The 20,883-nt window shown below is 36.7% G+C and overlaps 1 protein-coding gene and 1 pseudogene across 13 annotated transcripts in view; one reads left to right on the top strand and one right to left on the bottom strand.

Moving 5' to 3' along the window:
• MAST2 (microtubule associated serine/threonine kinase 2) overlaps positions 1 to 20,883 on the top strand; it is a 208,308-nt gene that overhangs the window by 41,665 nt on the left and 145,760 nt on the right. The window lies entirely within an intron of this gene.
• LOC140602141 (U6 snRNA-associated Sm-like protein LSm3 pseudogene) lies at positions 8,356 to 8,773 on the bottom strand (annotated as a pseudogene).

Here is a 20,883-nt window from a genome sequence, read left to right as displayed (position 1 = left end):
TTTTCACCACAGTTGTGGCCATTTCTAAGCCATATTTATAGTCTTTTTGCTTAGATCATTGTAGTGTCCTCGTTGTGTTAACACCGTATTTAGTCTTCTTCCTTTCTAGGCTACTCTTCATTCAGAAGTCTTATTTCAAAAACACGAATCTAATTAATGTCTATTCTTTCTTTAATTTTTTTTTTTTTAATTGAAGTGTAGTTGCCACACCATGTTGCATTAGTTTCAGGTGTACAACATACTGATTCGGCAAGTCTGTATGTTATGCTGTGTTCACCATAAGTGTAGCTACCATCTGTTACCACAAAATGTTATAATACCTTTAACTGTATAACCTATGCTCTACCTTCTTTTAGTTTTGTCTTCCAGTTTCTTCATTTGGTTAATATTTATGTAGCAGCAGTGTTTAGCCATTCACTTGTTTAAAATCTTTAAAAAGCTTCCTATAGTGGTTATTATAATACACAATATTAATAATTATTGAGTAAATGAATTTTCATTGATATTAGCAAATGGGCGATGAGGAACTGGGGACAGAGATCCCAGGTGGAAGGGTTAGGCGTGGATGCTTTTTCTTTGAAATCAGAATGTTGGGTTAAGTAATTTATATCTCAATATAAAGACTGACCTAACCAGTGAACTGTGCTGAATATTGGCATTTTAGTAGGATTGTAAATCCCAAGAATCTCTTGGTAGAGAGAGTTGGTAGAGATTGACTGATTCTTCAAATGTACTTTGGGATTCTTTTTTTTATTTTGTTGGCAGACTTTGCCTTTATAGGAATGATGGCTTTATGGTGTTAAACAAAAGTCAATCTGAGTAAATTTGAAGATGTAATTGCTTTATTAAATGATTTATGAATCAGGCAACATCCTATCTAGCAAGTAGAAGGGAGCTCCAAGGAGTTAAGCAGGAAAAAGACTTTTAAAGGCAGAGAGGTCAATACAAAGAAAGAAGAAAGGAATTTATTGGCAGGGAATGCATTTAGATAAAGTTTCCCTTTTAAGGGGAACAGAAGGAGTCTATTAGTAAATTTCATATTATTGACCAGGAAATTCCATGTAGATAGGTTAAGTTTATATTCCTGGGGGTTGAAACTGCAGTTAGGTTAGGTATTAACTCTTGGTTTTTTGACTTGAGGCATTAACCTAAGTGATGCCATTTTGGGTCTGTGGTTTTCTTCTTAACAGCAGGAAATGATCATTTGCAAAGAATGGCTTTGTCCATCATTATGTTTCTAATCTACATGTAGCACATGTGGCACATACTAGGAAATGTATGATTTCTTATTAAATGAGTAAAGAACTTTTTGGAATATCTTTGGTAATGTTACAGCTGGTTGGGTTAATACTTGTTTGAAGTATAATGTCTGCAAAAGAAGGTTGATTTTTTAATGTGTCAGTACCAACCTGAAATGTCACACAGACCTCTATTTTTTGTCCTTAATAATCATTTTTCATCAACTTCTTTGATAAATACATAGAAGGAACACTTACCACATATGCTTATGGCATATTTTCCATGTCGAATACATTCAGTCAGAACCTCACAAACAAATGATGGCTCAAGAAGAAACAGCAAATGAGATTTAACAGAGGGAAAAGTAAACTTTAAGGAACCAAAGTTCAAAACCAGATTGAACTTTGTATTTATGTAAAGTTTGAAGATATTTTCACCCTAAAAGAAAAACTTCTATCCATTAAGCAGTCTTCTCCATTCCTCCTCCATCCTAGTCCTGGCAACTACCAATCTTTATTCTGTCTCTATGGATTACTTATTCTGGATGTTTCAAATGGAATCATATAATATGTGATCTTCTGTTTCCTGTAGCTTCTTTCATTTAGCATAATGTTTTTGAAGTTCATCAACCTTGTAATTGAGTTCCTGGTTTCAGTTCCTTTGTGTATATATGTAGGAGTAGAATTGCTGAATCATGGTTATTCTGTGTTTAACTTTTGAGGAACCATTAATTTCTTTTCCATAGTGGCTACATTGTTTTACATTCCCCCCAGCAACATATGAGAGTTCCAATTTCTCTACATCTTCACTAATACTTGTTATTTTCTGTTTTTTTATTATTATTTTTTTAGTTATAGTCATTGTAGTGGGTATTTTGATAATTTCTTTCATTATTTTAAAAATTATTTTTATTTTTTTTAAGGATTTATATATTTATTTGAGTATGACTGGTGGGGAGGGACAGAGGAAGGGGAGAGAAACTCAGGCTGATTTGGTGCTGAGTGTGGAGCTGAACAGCAGGGACTTGATCATGACTCAAGCTGAAATCAAGAGTCAGATGCTCAACCAACTAAGCCACCCAGGTGCCCCTATTATCATATTTTAAATTTAATAATAGCTCAGAACTTTTCTGAGATGGGCATATGTGGGGTACACTTCTAAAGGAATTAAAAATCCACGATACTACCTAGAACTTTTTCCCATCATTCTTTTTTTTAAGTGTTTGAACTATGGTTAAGCATTATTATGTATTTTTAGATCCTTTGTGATTAAAATTTTTTTAAAAGTAAATTCAATTTAGTTAGCATATAGTATTATTTTCAAGGGTAGAATTTAGTGATTCGTTAGTTGCATATAACACCCAGAGCTCATTACATCCAGTGCCCTCCTTAATTCCTGTCATATCCACTTACCCAATCCCCCCAACTTCTCCTCCAGCAACCCTCCATTTGTTTCCTGTAGTTAAAAGTCTCTTATGGTTTTCATTTCATTTTATTTTTATTTTTCCTTCCCTTCCCTCCTCCTATACTCATCTGTTTTGTTTCTTAAATTCCACATGTGAATGAAATCATATAGTATTTGTCTTTGAATGACTTATTTCACAATTCATCCACGTTGTTGCAAATGGCAAGATTTCATTCTTTCTGGTGGCTGAGTAATATTCTATTGTATACATATACCACATCTTCATTCATCTGTTGATGGACATGATTATTCTTTAATTATCACATAATGACTTCAGGATGCGTAGATTTTTGTTTTATCCACTTCTGTGTTACAAAGAGATTCTAAACTCGGCCGCTTCCCTGTTCACTCTACCTTTCTGCAGCTGAAGCTCTGCAGTCTCTCCCTACGAGAGTTGGAGATCTTTGTGTCAGTTGTATTGAGGTATAATTTACCTAGGATAAAGTTCACCCATTTTAAGTGTACAATTTGATGAGTTTTCCCAGATGTGTACAGTTGTGTCACTACCACCAAATCATGAGAAAATCATGGTGTTGAAGTTCCTGTTGCCCCCAAATATTCCCTGTCTGTTGTTCGCGGTCTTTTCTTTCCCCCAGCGCCAGCCCTTGGTTACTGATGTTTTCTGTCACTGATGATTTTTTTTTTTAAGATTTTATTTATTTATTCATGAGAGACACAGAGAGTAAAGAGAGAGAGAGAGAGATGGACAGACAGACAGGCAGAGGGAGAAGCAGGCTCCACGCAGGGAGCCGGACGTGAGACTTGATTCTGGGTCTCCAGGATCACGCCCTGGGCTGAAGGCGGTGCTAAACCGCTGAGCCACCTGGGCTTCCCTGTCACTGTGATTTTTGCCTTTTCCAGAATCTCATATAAATAGAATCATATAATATGTAATCTCTTGTAATCTTGAGTTCTTTTACTTAGCATAATGGTTTTGAGATTCATTCACATTGATTTGAGTATCAGCAGTTCTTTTTATTTCTGGAGGTATTCCTTTGGCATGGGTATAATCAGACTTTATTAATTCATCAGTTGATGATCATTTGGATTGTTTCTAGGTTTTGCCTGTTACTGAGAAAGCTCCTATGAAAGTTTGTGTACAGGTATTTGTGTGGGCTTATGCTTTCATTTCTGCTTGATAAATACCTAGGAATGAGATTGCTGGGATATATGGTTAAGTGTATGTTAATCTTTATAAAAAAACTGCCAAGCTGTTTTCCAAAGTGGCACTTTTGCATTTCCATTAGCATTTGCTTAACATTTTTGTCAGTGTTAGGTATTACCATTTTAATTGTAGTCACCCTAATGGGTGTGGAGGGATTATTTCATTGTGATTTTAATTTGCATCTCTGATGACTAATGAGGTTGAATTACTTTTTGTGTTTATTTGCCATTCATATATCTTTTCTGATGAGGTATCTGTTCACATCTTCTGTCAGTTAAAAAATTTTAAGTTGTCTATCTTGCTGAGTTTTAAGAGTTTTTTGTCTACTCTGATATTAGTTGTATATCAGATATAAGGTTTTAAATAATTTCTCCCTACCTGTGGCTCAGATTTTCATTTTCTTATTCGTGTTTTATACAAAAATCTATATACAAAAAAAGCAAAAATCAATTGTATTTGTCTATACTAACAATGAATAATTAGAATTAGATATTTAAAAATCACTGCTATTTACAATAGCTTAAAAATATATAATATAGGGATCCCTGGGTGGCGCAGCGGTTTGGCGCCTGCCTTTGGCCCAGGGCGTGATCCTGGAGACCCAGGATCGAATCCCACATCGGGCTCCCGGTGCATGGAGCCTGCTTCTCCCTCTGCCTGTGTCTCTGCCTCTCTCTCTCTCTCTCTCTCTCTCTCTCTCTGTAACTATCATAAATAAATAAAAAAAATAATTAAAAAAAAAAATATATATATAATATAGCTAAATATAAACTTAAGAACTCATTTGTAAGACCAGTACATTTTAATTATAAAACATTACCAAGAGAAATTAAAGAAGACCTTAATGAATAGAGTGATATGTCAATGGATTGGAAAATTCGATATCAAGATGCAAATTCTCCTGATTGATTTATAGATTCATTGCAATCCTAATAAAAACCCAAAGAGTCTTTTTCAGAAAGTGACAAGGTGATTTCAAATTTATATTGACATGCAAAGGGCCTAGAATAACCAAAATATTGAAAAAGAAGACCAGAGTTAGAGGAATCACTTTACCCAATTTTATAGCTTTCTGTAAATGTATAGTAAGCAAGATGGTGTGATATCAATATAAGGATAGACATGTAGATTACAGAATCGAAAGTCCAGAAATAGATAATTGTACCAAGGTAAATAGGGAAAAGGCAGTCTTTTTTTTTTTATTATTTAAAGATTTTATTTATATGATAGAGAATGACAGAGTGTATGTGTGTGCATGAGCACTTGAGTGCACAAGCAGGGGGAGCAGGAGTGGGAGAAACAGGTTGCTTGCTGTACAGGGAGCCCCATGTGGGCTCCATCTCAGCATCCTGGGATCATGACCTGAGCCAAAGACAGACATTTAACTGACTGAGCTGCGCAGGCACCCCAAGACAGTCTTTTCAACAGATGTTGCTGGAACGATTTACATGGGGGGGAGGGGGAGGAAAGAACTTTGACCTTTACCTCATGCTATATACAAAAATTAATCTGAAATGGATTACGATGAGAAAACATGTAAAGGAAAACACAGGAGAAAGTCCTTATGATTTTGGGTGAGGTAAAGTTTCTTAGAGTTCAAAAAACAGCACAAGCCGTAAGAGGGAAAAAAATCTGACTTTATCAAAAAGAAAACATTTTGCTATTGAGTATTTTTTTTTTTTAAGATTTAATTTATTTATTCATGAAGGACAGAGAGAGAGAGGCACAGACATAGGCAGAGGGAGAAACAGACTCCATGCATGGGACTTGATCCCTGGTCTCCAGGATCACACCCTGGGCTGAAAGCGGCACTAAACCGCTGAGACACCCAGGCTGCCCTTGAGTATTAATTTTTAATGAGATAGGGACAAAATGAAGTGCATCTACAATGGAGTGGAATAGAGAGCATCATGCAACACTGTTAAAGAGGTATTAATAAGTTTTGTTTGGATTTAAAAAAAATATCACTACCTTCTTTGGAGACAGAAATCCATAAGTCATGGTAAGGGATATTTGCAAATAACTCCTACTGGTTTACCCATTGATTTCTACTTTTTAAATTCCTATTCAAGAAAAAATTTTTGAATGAAATGATTGTGAATGCCTTCTAATTTGTAAAAGAAGTAAATACTAGCTCAAGCTCTAAGCCTATAGTCTCTGTTCTTGCCCTGACACTTAGTAATCATATAAGCTTAGGGAAGTCACTGAACTTTAATTTTCTGTTTTCTCATCTCTAAAATCAAGATAGTTATAGGGCTTTTTTCATAGAATTATTAGGATAAAATGAGAACCCATTTAAAATAACATAGTGCCAGATTTGTAATAAGTATGAACTAAATGTTAGCCTTTATTTGTATGCCTTTAGGTACCTTAAATAGTAATACAAGCAATTATTTATAATACAGGTTATACTGATGGAAAACTGCTGAATTAGAAGATAATCAAGGAATAAGAATGAATTCATTTATAACTCTGAGGATTAGATTGTGGTGCCTTTAATTGAAATTGGGTATATAGGAAAAGGAACAAGTTTAGGAGAAGAAATTAATGAATTTGATTCTCAGCATATTGATGACAGGTCATACCGTATAGATATCCTTTTAAGAATAATTGATTGAGATGAAATTCACATAATGTAAAATTAACCATTTTAAAGTGAACAATTAGTGAACATTTAGTACATTCACAGTGTTGTATAACTATCACCTCTGTCCATTTGTAAAACATTTCTGTCATTCCTAAGTAAAACTCCTTACCGCTTAAGCACTTCTCCCCCTTTCCTCTTCCATTCAGCCTCTTGACAACCATCAATATGCAGTCTGTATGCAGTCTGTCTTTATGGATTTATCTGTTCCAGATATTTCCTATATAAGGAACCATTCCATATATAAACTTTGTGTCTTACTTCTTTGGCTTAACATAATGTTTAGATGGCATTCTAGCGTGTATCAGTACTTCATTCTTTCTGTGACTGAGCAATTTCCCATTGTATGTATATAACTGTTTATCCATTCATCTGTTGATGGATATTTGGAGTGTTTCTACCTTTTGGCTGTTGTGAATAGTGCTACTGTGAACATGTGTGTATGTATACATGTTTGAGTACCAATTTCCAATTCTTTGGGGTATATATATCTAGTGGTAGAATTGAGAGGTCATATGATAATTCCATCTTTAACTTTTTAAGAAATTCCCAAACTATTTGCCATGGTTGCCACACCATTTTACATCCTCACCAGCAGTGTACAAAGATTCTAGTCTCCACACTTGCCAACACTTATTTTCCATTTAAAAAAATAGTCATTTTTTATTATACTCTCCTGGTGGATGTGAAGTGGTATCTCATTTGATTTACATTTCCCTGGTGAATAATGATGTTGAGCATCTTTTTTTTTTTTAATGTGATTTTTTTTTTTTTTAAGCCGTGTATATATTTTTAGGAGAAATGTCTCTTCAGGTACTTTGCCCATTTTTAACTTTTGTCGTTTTGCTGTTGTTGAATTGTAAGAGTTCTTTATATATTCTGTATACTAGATCCTTATAAAATGTATGATTGGCAGATATTTTCTCCCATTCTGTATTTTTCTTTTCCTTTTCTTAATAGTGCCTTTTGATGTATAAAATTTAAAAATTTTGATGAAGTCTAATTTATTTCTTTTTTTGCTTGTGCTTTTGGTCTCCTATCTTAGGAATACATTGCCAGGTCCTAGGTCATGAAAATTTACCACTTGCTTTCTCCTAAGAGTTTTATGGTTTTAGCTTTATAGTTAATTTCTGCATATGGTGTGAAGTAGGGGGCTGCAATTTCATTCTTTTGAATGTTTATATCCACTTGTTAGGTATCCTTTTAAGAGTTAGAAATGAACACCTAGAGTAAAGGAGATCAGTTTTAGAGCTATAGATAGGGGTTTTGGAAGTCTTAGATTAAATCATCATCTAAGAGTACAGAGAACGAAAAGAAATGTAGGGGAGCATGAAAAATTTATATGTGAAAGGGCAAGATAGTGAAGTATTCAACTTTGTAAGATTTATAGGAGTTTAGATCATTCACTGTCAGTTTGAGAATTGCTGTCTTTTGAACACTTAGTTTCTACTTTTTTGTAAGAGAAACATGTTTCTAATGCCACCTAGTGTCTTTTCAAAGTACGAGGGTAATGTTTCTTAAGAGATTTACTACTAAAAGTTGAGAGATTTTTTTTCTTTTTTTTAAGATATTATTTATTCATGAGAAACACAGAGAAAGAGATACAGAGACGCTCAACCACTGAGTCACTCAGGTGTCCAATATTATTAGTTTTTTTTTTTTTTTCCTGCATCCTGGTGATCACATTTATTGAAAGAGTTGGAAAAAAATTAAAATGCCCTTTAGCTTAAGAATTTTTGAGTTATCTGCAAATCAGCTCATTTCAGGAGTGGAAGAATCCTTGGTCATTTTTTTTTTTATTTTTAAAATATTTTTAATTATTTTATTTTATTTTTTTTCCTTGGTAATTTCTTAATATCAAAATGAACACAGGTTTCTCTTTTGGATGTCTTCTACATTTAAAGAGGCAATCATACAAAATCTCCTATATTCCATACACGATAAATTCTTTGTTTCAGCCAAATCTTAATGGAGGAGCAACTAGTACAACACCATCTCCCTGGACAAAAAGCATCGGAATATTCCGTTTTGTTGATTTATATATCTCTTCATCAATTTCTATAGTAGTCACAGTTTCTTCCACATCTCCCAATGTCATATATAAATGCTGATCATATGCATGTAATCTGCCTCGAAGCTCTCGGTCATTTCTCATTTTCACATAGATTCGCTCATCCAGGCTGAGCCTGATGAGATCCAGGGGCTCTTCTACAGTGTTGGTAGTTTGTTGCTGGTCCACGTCGTCCGCCATCTTTCAAAACCTGCGCCCTTTCTCCTATTATTAGTTTTCTATCCCAACTCAAATATATCCAGTAATGCTACTGATTATATGAAAGAATGTACCATATCCATACTTCTCAGTCTTTCCTCAGCACTCTTAACTTCACCTATGGATAGCAGTGCATGACATTAATAGTACAATTAAAAGACTTTCTGACATGAGCACTGGGTGTTATACTGCATGTTGGCAAATTGAATTTAAATAAAATTTTAAAACATTAAAAAAAGGCATTTTAAAAAAGACTCTGTACGAGATTTAAAACAGAAACCGAACAAAACCTATAGCTATAACTTTTAACTGGTGGTTTAACAATACCATTTTTTAATGTGATACATTATGAAACATTTGCATAAACATTCTGTCATGTATTCTAACCCTCAACAAATTCAATAAAATGTCTTCTAATAGTCCAAATTAACCAGTTCAAGTAAAAAAAATTTTTTTTAATGTCTTTTAAAAATATGAAACCCAGGGCACCTGGGTGGCTAAATTGGTTAAGTGGCTTCCTTCAGCTGTGGTCATGACCTCAAGGTCCTGGGATTGACTGCCACATCTGGCTCCCTGCTCAAGGGGGTAGTTAGCTTCTCCCTCTGCCTGCCTCTCCCCACCACTCATGCTCACCCTCTCCCTCCCTAATAAATAAAATCTTTAAATATTTTTTTATAATTAAAAAAATATGAAACCCACTATCTTTTAAGATTGCATGCCTTAAATTCTTTGCAAATTTACAAATTTTCACGGAAGATATGGTAAAAATGTTTAACAAATCCAAATTAAAATTCAACTCTAAATTTGGACAAAACAAGTGGTCTGTTCTTTTTTTTTTTTCTTTTTTAAAAGATTTTATTTATTTATTCATGAGAGACCGACAGAGGCAGAGACAGAGACAGAGGCAGAGGGAGAAGCAGGCTCCATGCAGGAAGCCTAATGTGGGACTCGATCCCAGGACTTTGGGATCATGCCCCGAGTCAAAGGCAGATGCTCAACTGCTGAGCCACCCAGGTGCTCCTGTTCTTGTTCTTTTGCTTATCTCTTAAGAATATTCATGAGAATAAGCAACCAAGCTGCTAATATCCTGTTCAATCCCATGCAAATCTCTCAATTTTTGGGATGCCAGTGTGGTTCAGCGGTTGAGCATTTGCCTTTGGCTCAGGGCCTGATCCCGGAGCTCTGAGATTGAGTCCCATATCAGGCTTCTCATGGGGAGCCTACTTCTCCCTCTTCCTGTGTTTCTGCCTCTCTCTGTCTCTCATGAATAAATAAATAAAATCTTAAAAAAAAACTGATAATATTTACTAGACCCTACACTTAGATTCCTTTACATATATTATCGTTTATTTTCTTAGGAACATTATGAGGTAGATACAATCATCATACTTTACAGGTGAGGAAATTCAGGCTTGCAGAGGTTTGTTCATTTGTCCATTTATTCTACAAATATTTATGAAATACCTGCCATGTATCAACACTGTACTAGGTGCCTGGAATGCAACACTGAACAAAACAGTTGAATACTTTGCTGTAGGACAGTAAGTGAATGTTAGATCAGGAATTCAAAATGAGGTCTGACTCTGAAGTCTATTTCAAAACTTGTAAATAAGTGGAGAGGAAAGTCTTTGGCAGGTTGGATTATTTGATGTATTTTTTCTCTGGATTTACTGATACTCAATTTTCTGTTTGGATATTGAAGACTTTTATCAGGATTACATAGGGAGAGTTTTGCCTGGTTTTGATTACATAAAATTTTCTATGAATTGAAAGTAATTTCTATTCTTTAGGCAAATAAAGATGAAAATACACTTAATTTTATTCCACATATTAGGGTCCTGGCAGCAAACAGAACAAATTATGACCTTATAATAAAGAAATATGGACAGGGTGTATTGAAATGGTAACATACATAGTACCTTCTGGTTAATAGTAAGTTGGTACTGTTACTAACCATGAAAGGGTGAGGGGAGGAAGTGATCCTTGGAACTTGGGAGTTAGAGGGCCTGTGTATGTAGAAGGTGACCTGATAATTAGCATGACTTTATGGTAGTGGGATGCAGCCAGTCTAACTTGACCCGGTAGGAACCAACTCAGGAAGATAAATTGCCCCCTAATCTGTTACCCTCTTTTCTTTCTCTGACCATTTGTTGGTGCTGCCTATTGGCTGAATCTATCTGGACCGAAAAGGGCAAGGGAACCTCCTTATACAGTTCATAATAACCCTGCATTTTGGAGTACAAAGGATGATGATCTAGTGGGGCAAAGGATGATAATCTCTACATTGCAAGTTTTGAATATTGAACTTAATTATACAGTTTTGACTATGAATTACTTGATGTTAAATTATATTGCAGTTTTATTAAAAGCTTGCTAATTCTTTTTCCCAATAAACTTATTTAAGGGCAGCCCCGGTGGCGTAGCGGTTTAGCACCGCCTGCAGCCCAGGGCGTGATCTGGAGACCCTGGATCGAGTCCCAGGTCAGGCTCTCTGCATGGAGCCTGCTTCTCCCTCTGCCTGTGTCTCTGCCTCTCTCTCTCTCTCTCTCTCTCTGCATCTCTATGAATAAATAAATAAAATCTTAAAAAAAAAAAAAAGCTGTACAGCTTTCCAGAGCTTCTTTATTAAAAAAAAAAAAAACCTATTTAAAAAAATTTTAATTCCAGTATAATTAACATGCAGTGTTAAGTTAGTTTAAGGTATACAACCTAGTGTTCAATAATTACTTAATTACTCAGTGCACATCAGGGTAAGTGTGCTCTTAATCCCCTTCACCTGTTTTAACCCCCTCCCCCAACCCCCTCCCCCAACCTGTCTCCTGCCTGGTAACCATCAGTTTGTTCTCTATAGTTAAGAGTGAGGGGATCCCTGGGTGGCTCAGTGGTTTAGCGCCTGCCTTTGGCCCAGGGCGCGATCCTGGAGTCCTGGGATCGAGTCCCACGTCGGGCTCCCAGCATGGAGCCTGCCTCTCTCTCTCTCTCTCTCTCTCTCTCTGTCTATCATGAATAAATAAATAAATCTTTAAAAAAAAAAATCTATAGTTAAGAGTGTTTTTTGTTTGTATCTTTTTTCCTTTTTTTGTTTTGTTTTGTTTTGTAAATTACACATATGAGTGAGATCATATAGTATTTGTCTTTCTCTGACTGATTGCCTTTCATTTAACATTATACTCTACCTCCATCCATGTTATGTAGATTGTAAGATTTCATTTTTTTATGGCTGAATAATATTCCTCTGTGTGTGCGTGTGTGTGTCTGTGAGTGTGTGTGTACCACACATTGTTTAACAGCATGTTAACCTGCATGTATTTGTGTTCTTTCCAGATTTTTTCTTATGGTTGATTTCTAGTTTCATAGTGTTGTGGTTGGAAAAAGATGCCTGGTATAACTTCGATCTTTTTGAATCTGAGACTTATTTTGTGGCCTAACATGTGATGTATTTTGGAGAATGTTTTATGTGAACTTCAAAACAATGTGAATTCTGCTCTTTTGGGATAAAATGTTCTGAAAATATTAGATTCATCTGGTTCAGTGTGTCTTCAAATCCAATGTTTCCTTGTTGATTTTCTGTTTGGATGATCTATCCATTGATCTAAGTGGGATGTTAAAGTCCTCTACTATTATTGTATTATTATTACTTCCTGTATGTTTGTTATTAGCTGCTTTATTTATTTGGGTGCTCCTATGTTGGTGCATAAATATTTACAATTGTTGGATAGTTTCCTTTAAAATGATTATATAATGTCCTTCTTTGTCTTTTATTGTTTTATTGTTTTAAAACAATAGACCTTGTTTTAAGGTCTATTTTGCCCAATATAAATATTGCTACCTGTCTTTTTTTTTCAACTTCCATTTGCATGATAAATGCTTTTCCATCCCTTCACTTTCAACTGCATATGTCTTTACTCTGAAATGAGTCTTTTATAAGCAGTATATAGACGGGTCTTGCTTTTTTATCAGTTTTGTCACCTGTGTCTTTTGATTGGAGAGTTTAGTCCATTTACATTCAAAGTAATTGTTGGGAGGTATGTATTTATTGGCATTTTGTTATTTGGTTTATGGTTTTTTTTTGTAGAGTTTCTCTGTTCCTCTCTTCCCCTGCTCTCTTCTCACAATTAGTTGACTTTCTTTGGTGTTGTACTTGATGTATTTCTCTTTATTTTTTGCATATCTATTACCCATTTTTGGTTTGTGATTACCATTAGGTTTATATATAACATCTTATGCATACAGCATTTTATATTAAGCTGATGATCACTTAAGTTTGAACCCATTCTTAAAGCACAATGTTTTTACCCTCCCCCCCCATTTTAGATATATGGTGTCATACTTTACATTCTTTTACTTTCTGAGCCCCCTACTGATTTTTTTTAAGATTTTATTTATTTATTCATGAGAGACAGAGAGACAGAGAAAGAGAGAGAGAGAGAGGCAGAGACACAGGCAGAGGGAGAAGCAAGCTCCATGCAGGGAGCCTGACGTGGGACTTGATCCTGGGTCTCCAGGATTAGGCCCTGGGCCTTGGTGGCACTAAATTACTGAGCCACCTGGGCTGCCCTTGACTGATTTTTATAGATATAATTAATTTTACTGCTTTTATGCTTCCTGCTTTTCTTTTGCTTATGATCTTTTGTTCCTTTAACATATTTCTTATAGGCCTGGTTTAGTTGTGATGTATTCCTTTAACTTTTGTTTGTCTGGGAAACTCTTTATCTCTCCTATTCTGAATGATAACTATGCTGGATAGTGTATTCTTGGCTGCAGATTTTTTTCTTTCAGTACTTTCATTATATCGTATCAGTCCTTTCTGGCCTGCAAAATTCCTGTGGAAAAATCAGCTGATAACCTTGTGGGTTTCCCTTGTATGTGACTGTTTTCTTTTCTCTTGCTACTATAAAAATTCTCTATCAGTACTTTTTGCCATTTTAATTATGATGTCTTTTGGTGGAGACCTCTTTGGAGGTTCTCTGGGCTTCCTGGATCTGGATTTCTGTTTCCTTCCCCAGATTCAGGAAGTTTTTAGCTATTATTTCTTCAGATACATTTTCTGACCCCTTTGCTCTCTCTTCTGGGATCCCTACAACGTGAATGTTATGCTTGATGGTGTTACTGAATTCTCTTAATCTGTTGTGATTTTTATTATTCCTTTTTCTCTCTCTCGTTCAGTTTGATGGCTTTCTATTACTGTCCTCCAGGTCACTTATCGATTCTTCACTTTCCATAATCTACTATTTATTCACTTTAGTGTATTTTTAATGTCAGTTAATGGAGTTCTTCATCTTTAAATGGTTCTTTGTTCTGTGTTATATTTCTTCATTTTTGGATCCCACTGAGGTCCTTCACTCCTTTCTCAAGTCCAGTGAGTATCTTTGTGGCCATTACTTTATTTATTTTTTTATTTTTAATTTAATTTAATTTTTTAAAAAGATTTATTTATTCATGAGAGAGAGAGAGAGAGAGAGGCAGGCAGAGACACAGGCAGAGGGAGAAGCAGGCTCCATGCAGGGAGTCTGACGTGAGACTCGATCCTGGGACTCTAGGATCATGCCCTGGGCCAAAGGCAGGCGCTAAACCACTGAGCCACCCAGGGATCCCCTGTGGCCATTACTTTAAATTTTCTTTCAGGTAAATTATTTAGCTGTTTTGCTTAGGTCTCTTTTGTGATTGTGTCCTGTTCTTTCATTTGGGACATATTCTTCTGTCTCCTCATTTTATTTAACCCTCTGTGTCTGTTTCTGTGTGTTAAGAAAGTCAGCTACATCTCTTGCCCTTGAAAGTAGTTGCCTACAAAGAAGAGATCCTGTAGTGCCCTGCAGTGTAATATCCTCTGTTTACCAGAACCTGGTGCTTCAGGGGTATCTCCTATGTATGTTGTCTGCACCCTCCTGTTGTGGTTGAGCCACATTTACCTTTAGTCTAGTAGTCTGTAATGGCTCTCTTTTCCTGTTGTGAGCCTGGTTTGGTTCCTATGTTGCCAGTGGGCCACTTTGGGGCTGTCTTAGGCTTGAGTTGATTCAGATCAGAGATCCAGTACCACTGAATTTCAGGATGATCTCCCTGTGGTGTCCCCTATAAAGCTTTTGTTGGTAGATGGGGCCTGCAGTAAGACCAGCCAGCTCTCTGTGTCTCTTCCCTTTCTGCCCTCTTTCATGTGACTCTTTTCTACATTTAGTTGTGGAGATTCTGTTCTGCCAGGGTTTGGGTCATTTCCTGTGTGTGTGTGTACACAGGAAATGTGTGTGTGTGTTTAAATACTGATGTAGGTGTTACCTAGTTGTATCCATGTGATGAGGTGAGCCTGAGATCTTCCTGCACCATCTTTCAAAGTTTTGTAGTTTTTAATTTAATTTAATTTAAATTTAATTTTATTTTTATTTTTATTTTTTTAAAGATTTATTTATTTATGATAGACATAGAGAGAGAGAGAGGGTCAGAAACACCAGAGGAGGGACAAGCAGGTTCCATGCCGGGAGCCCGATGCGGGACTCGATCCCGGGACTCCAGGATCCCGCCCTGGGCCAAAGACAGGCGCTAAACCACTGAGCCACCCAGGGATCCCCCAGTTTTTAATTTTATATGTAAATCCTGATGCCTTTTTTTTTTTAAAAATTATTTATTTATTCATGAGAGACACAGAGAGAGGCAGAGACGAAGAGACATAAATAAGCAGAGGGAGAAGCAGGCTCCATGCAGGGAGCCCGATGTGGGACTCGATCCCAGGACCCCGGGATCATGCCCTGAGCAAAGGCAGATGCTCAACCAGTGAGCCACCCAGGTGCCACCTTGATGCCTTTGAATTAATTTTTGCATATGGTGTAAGGTATAGGTCTAGATTCGTCTATTTGTGTCTTGTCTTGCCTATGGATGTTCGTTGCTCCAGTACAGTTAATTGAAAGGTCTATGCTTTCTTCATTCAATTGGTTTTATACTTATATGTCAAAAGTAAATTGGGCATATTTGTGTGGGTCTATTTCTGGGTTCTCTCGTCTGTTTCATTGGCCTATGAGACTATCCTGAAGTCTTAGCATTGGTTAGAGTGATTCCTTACACTTTATTCTTCTATTTCAAAATTGTTTTAGCTATCTAATTCTTTTTTATATAAAATTTAGGCTGTTTGTTTCTACCTACAAGAAGTCTTGCTGGGATTTTGATAGGAGTTGGATTAAACATATTTGTTTCAATATATTAGAACAGTTTTTTTCATCAATATGTTCAATGTCTTAACATCAAATGTACATTAAAAATCTCACATTTCGGGTAGTCAGGTGGCTCAGTGGTTTAGCGCTGCCTTCGGCCCAGGGTGTGATCCTGGAGACCTGAGATCGAGTCCCATGTCAGGCTCCCTGCATGGAGCCTGCTTCTCCCTCTGCCTGTGTCTCTCCCTCTCTCTCTCTCTGTGTCTCTCATGAATAAATGAACAAAATCTTTAAAAAAAAAAAAATCTCACATTTCTGTCCTCTTGTTTATTTTTCTTGATTGCATTTATCATGTTCTAACATTCTGTATATTTGATATATTCATTGTCTTGTTTAATGTCTGTCTATGTCCACTTAAATGCAAGCTCTAAGAATTCAGAAATTTTTATCCTTTTTTTTTTTTTTGAGAGAGAGAGATAGAGAGATTGAGAGAGCAAGCAAGCAAGCAAGGGGGCTGGCAGAAGGAGAGGGAGAGAGTAAATTCCAAGCAGGCTCCACACAGGGCTCAATCCCATGACCCTCGAGATCAGTCCCATGGGGCTCGATCCCATGGCCCCCGAGTTGAAATCAAGAATTAGACACTCTACTGAATGACTCACTTAGGTACTCCTTATCTTTTTAAATTAACAATTGCATTTCTAGAATGTAGAATAATACCTGGTACATAGTAGATACTTAATTTGTAGAATAAATGAGTGAAAGGAGGATTACTTTCAAAATAGAATGATTTCCTATGAGGTTTGAATGAGGAATCTTAACTATAAACCTATGCAAATTCTAAAGTAGGGGTTATCAGAAAATAACTTGTCTTTATAACCTGAGGAACATTTTTTTCCCTCTATAAAAAGCCTACCTAGGGATCCCTGGGTGGCGCAGCGGTTTAGCGCCTGTCTTTGGCCCAGGAGACCTGCCTTTGGCCCTGGAGACCCGGGATTGAATCCCACGTCGGGCTCCCGGTGCATGGAGCCTGCTTCTCCCTCTGCCTGTGTCTCTGCCTCTCTCTCTCTCTCTCTCTCTCTGACTATCATAAATAAATAAAAATAAAAAAAAATACTAAAAAAAAAAGCCTACCTACTTTGAAAAAATTTTAATTGACTGACTGACTTTCCATTCAAGCAATAAATAGAGAAGAATCCATTGTTGAACCTATCATGAACCATAGAGGTTCCAGGTTCTGTGCTTTGTGCTGTGTGCATTATCACATGCAGAGGCTGTGGTAGGTCTAGTGAGAAAATCTCTGAGGGTGCCTTTAGGGCTCAGGTTTTGTAACCAACTTCTCTCATTGTGCTTACTTTGGCATGTTTACCATGATGATTTTCCATATAGAGTTAGTTATAAGATAATCTTACTTTTTTTCTGATAAGAGAAAGAAAGATAATTTATGTTGAGAACATACATAGATGCAACCTATTCTGAGAATTTATGTATTCAATTTTATTTATGCAGATGTTTAGTTTTAACCTAGTTATTGCTGAATAGTTTTTTTTTTTTTTTTTAAGATTTTGTTTTTAAGTAAACTCTACACCCAATATGGGGCTCAAACTTACAATCCTGAGATGAAGAATCACATCCTTTTCCGGCCACGTGCCCCCCCAGCTAGTCCCCTCCTGCTTTTTAAGATTTATTTATTTGTCCAAGAAAGTACAAGTGAGAGGAGGGGTAGAAGGAGGGAGAGAATCTGAAGTAGATTTACCACTGAAAACAGAGCCTGACACAGGGCTCAATCTTCCAACCATGAGATCATTACCTGAGCTGAAACCAAGAGTTGGATGCTTAACTGACTGAGCCACACGAGTGCCCCTCTGTCTTATTAACACCATATTAATGTAGAGTAATTGATGAAGATGTTCTGCATGTCTTTTATAGGATAAGCAACCCTCCTCCATCCGTTCTGTTTAGTTAAACATGCATGTTTTAGCAGAAACATGGGTTCAAGTTCTTACCATACAATTTTGAAGCATGTTATATCCCTTTCTTCGGTCCTACATTTATTTAGTTATAAAATAAAAGATTTCAGTTAAATTAGTACATCCATTTATAAATCAAATTTATTTGAAGCAGAATTCAATGTGAATTCTTAGGGTAATTTTTCTTAGCAGTCCTATGTCTGAATCCTTCTCTTCCTGGCTGCTGTATTTACTAATCTCCTAATTATCCCTTCCTTCATGTTAGATATTGTCATGAGGCATAAGTCTCCCAACTCCTGCTATCTTTATCATCTTTATCTTCAGCAACCATGTAGACCCTGTCAATATTCTAGCACCATAGTTGCTAGACCTTATCATCATCATTTCTAGTCTACCTTTGTACCCTCTTCAGAACTGTGGTTTGTGCATTATCATACCATTGAAATGCTCTCCTTCTAAAATCATGATGCTGGATAACCTCCTCACTACAGCTTGATGGATTTCAGCTCCTTCATTTGCTTATTTTTAGGCTTATTTGTATCTCTGTTAGATCCTTCTTATTTCTTCTTTACTTTCCTCCCTTTTTAGCTTTTATTCCATGGTTCATTAACTATTTAACTCTTTAGTCAATGTTATAAATCTATCTTTTGTCAGTCTATCTGGTTAATCAGTCTGGTAAGACTTTTACCTTTGTGTTACTGTAGTCTACTGAAGAAAACCACACATGGAACAGATTGGTGGCCCATAAATTTATAATGGAAACATCAGTCAGTCCTCAGCATTGTTCACCAGTCCTACTTTTTTCTTTAACACATCATCTTGTTCTCTACATTATCTCTTTCAGATTCCCTTGCTTTTCTGAAATCTCCCATCTCTTTGCTCCCTGATTTCCTTCCTTTTTTTTTTTTTTTAATTTTATTTTATATTTTTGATAGGCACACAGTGAGTGAGAGAGAGGCAGAGACATAGGCAGAGGGAGAAGCAGGCTCCACGCACCGGGAGCCTGACGTGGGATTTGATCCTGGGCCTCCAGGATCACGCCCTGGGCCAAAGGCAGGCGCTAAACCGCTGCGCCACCCAGGGATCCCCTGATTTCCTTCTTTATTTTGCAGAGAGAATAGCTATCATTTGGAAACTTCTTTAGATTCTTTACTACTAAGATTGCAGGTATTTTGTTGACTCTACCTCCTTTTTTATTTTATTTTATTTATTTATTTATTTTTTTTTAAAGATTTTATTTATTTATTCATGATAGTCACAGAGAGAGAGAGAGAGGCAGAGACACAGGCAGAGGGAGAAGCAGGCTCCATGCACCGGGAGCCCGACGTGGGATTCGATCCCGGGTCTCCAGGATCGCGCCCTGGGCCAAAGGCAGGCGCCAAACCGCTGCGCCACCCAGGGATCCCTCTACCTCCTTTTTTAATGTTAGAGTAGAAGAAGTATCCTTTTTTCCTATCTCTGTTTATGCTTTGAATATCATCTCTTACTTTTTAAGAATAATTTTTTTTTTGAGAAATTTGGCTGCAAAGGATAGAAAATAATTAAATGGAAGCTGGAAATGTCTAGATTCTTTCTTTATTTCCTCATCTCTTTTATTCTGTAACCCACTGCAGTTGGGCTTCTGCTCCCATCATACATCTACGCCGAAACTGTTCTTACAAAGGGCATCACTGACTTTCATGTCAGTAAATTCAAGGGTACTCTTGGGCCTTCTGGAAGCAGTTGTTACTGTTCAGCCCTCTTCGAACACTTTTTTCTTGGCTTTCTAATAGCATTTTATTTTCTCCCATTTCTCTGGTTATTCTTCAATTTCTTGCAATTTAGTCAGTATTTATCAATATTAATATTAAAAAGTAAGGGTTTTGGGATCCCTGGGTGGCTCAGCGGTTTGGTGCCTGCCTTCAGTTCAGGGCGTGATCCTGGAGACCCTGGATCGAGTCCCACATCGGGCTCCCTGCATGGAGCCTGCTTCTTCCTCTGCCTGTGTCTGCCTCTCTTTCTCTGTGTCTCTCACGAATAAATAAATAAAATCTTAAAAAAAAAAAGTAAGGGTTTCTTAGAAGAATGCAAAATTTGTATGAATTTTAAGAATAAAACATGACACTTTTTAAGAGATTTATTTATTAATTTATTTTATTTATTTATTTTTAAAGATATTATTTATTTATTCATAGACACACAGAGAGGCAGAGAGGCAGAGACACCGGCAGAGGGAGAAGCAGGCTCCATGCAGGGAGCCCGATGTGGGACTCCATCCTGGGACTCCAGGATCACGCCCTGGCCTGAAGGCAGGCGCTAAACCGCTGAGTCACCCAGGGATCCCTTAAATTAATTTTTTAGATAGTGAGCACTGGTTGAGGATTTTTTTTTTTTTATAAATTTTTATTTATTTATGATAGTCACACACAGATAGAGAGAGAGAGGCAGAGACACAGGCAGAGGGAGAAGCAGGCTCCATGCACCGGGAGCCCGACGTGGGATTCGATCCCGGGTCTCCAGGATCGCGCCCTGGGCCAAAGGCAGGCACCAAACCGCTGCGCCACCCAGGGATCCCATGGTTGAGGATTTTTAAGCTGTGTACATTTTAGGAAAGGGAGACTATCATGGCCAAGGGCTGATAATCTGTAATATTAGTTTCACTTACCAGATTGGCACTTCTACTGGAAGCTTTTTTGAAAGATTTCCTGATGTAATGAATTGAGCCCTCTTTGACATTCCTTTTTTAGCACTTTGTCTTACCTCTGATAGAATTTCTCACATTGTATCATAATTACTTGCTTGTATTTGACTTTGCCATTGGATCTGAGATCTTCTAGAACAGCATTATTAGTTTATGAGTAGTGTTAATCTTGGTAATCTTTCCCTATGCCCATCTCAGTGCTTAGCATAATAAATGTTTCCTGAATTAGTAAATGAATAAAGAGTTTGAATTTTGAATTTCTGGTCTGAACAGTTTATCAGACTGCACCATTTATATTTCTCAGGACCGATGGATTAGA

This window comes from Canis lupus, chromosome 13 (genome assembly GCF_048164855.1).
Source record: "Canis lupus baileyi chromosome 13, mCanLup2.hap1, whole genome shotgun sequence".
Lineage (NCBI taxonomy): Eukaryota > Metazoa > Chordata > Mammalia > Carnivora > Canidae > Canis > Canis lupus.
Note: the sequence above shows the minus strand (reverse complement) of the source record. Positions and strands in the feature narration are given on the sequence as shown.